Raw genomic sequence first — 552 nt, forward strand, 5'->3', positions numbered from 1 at the left:
CACACTGATAACTCTTTTGATTTCAGTTGGGCAATCACACACTGATAACTCTTTTGATTTCGGCTGGACAATCATACACTGATAACTCTCACAAAACAGATAAAAATTTTGCGAACAAATTTCATAATCCACGGAAATGAACAACCAATCGGTGTGAAATATTCATCTTTAATTATTTTTTTTATAAAATCCGTTAAAAATTGATGTAAACAAAAAGAATGAGAGAGAAAAAAATAGGATAACTTTTAGTCTTCAGAAATCCCAACTTAATTATTATCCCTTCTCCTTTTCTTCTTCTTCTTCTCTCTCTCTCTCTCTTTCTTTGTATTAACATGAAAATCATGCAATTTTAAAGAGCCTTAAATTTATGGATATTTACAAGAAAGACTCCTGATATCCTAAACAAACGATAACCAATTATTTAAATAAGGGAGAAAGAAGAAAAGAGAGAGAGAGAGAGAGAGAGTAGACTTCCGAATCAATTTATTGCTTCACTATGAATGATTGTTTCATCTCAAATGTTAAAATTATATCTATACAACAGATCTGTGT

Source organism: Loa loa (genome assembly GCF_000183805.2).
Source record: "Loa loa unplaced genomic scaffold supercont3.4, whole genome shotgun sequence".
Classification (NCBI taxonomy): domain Eukaryota; kingdom Metazoa; phylum Nematoda; class Chromadorea; order Rhabditida; family Onchocercidae; genus Loa; species Loa loa.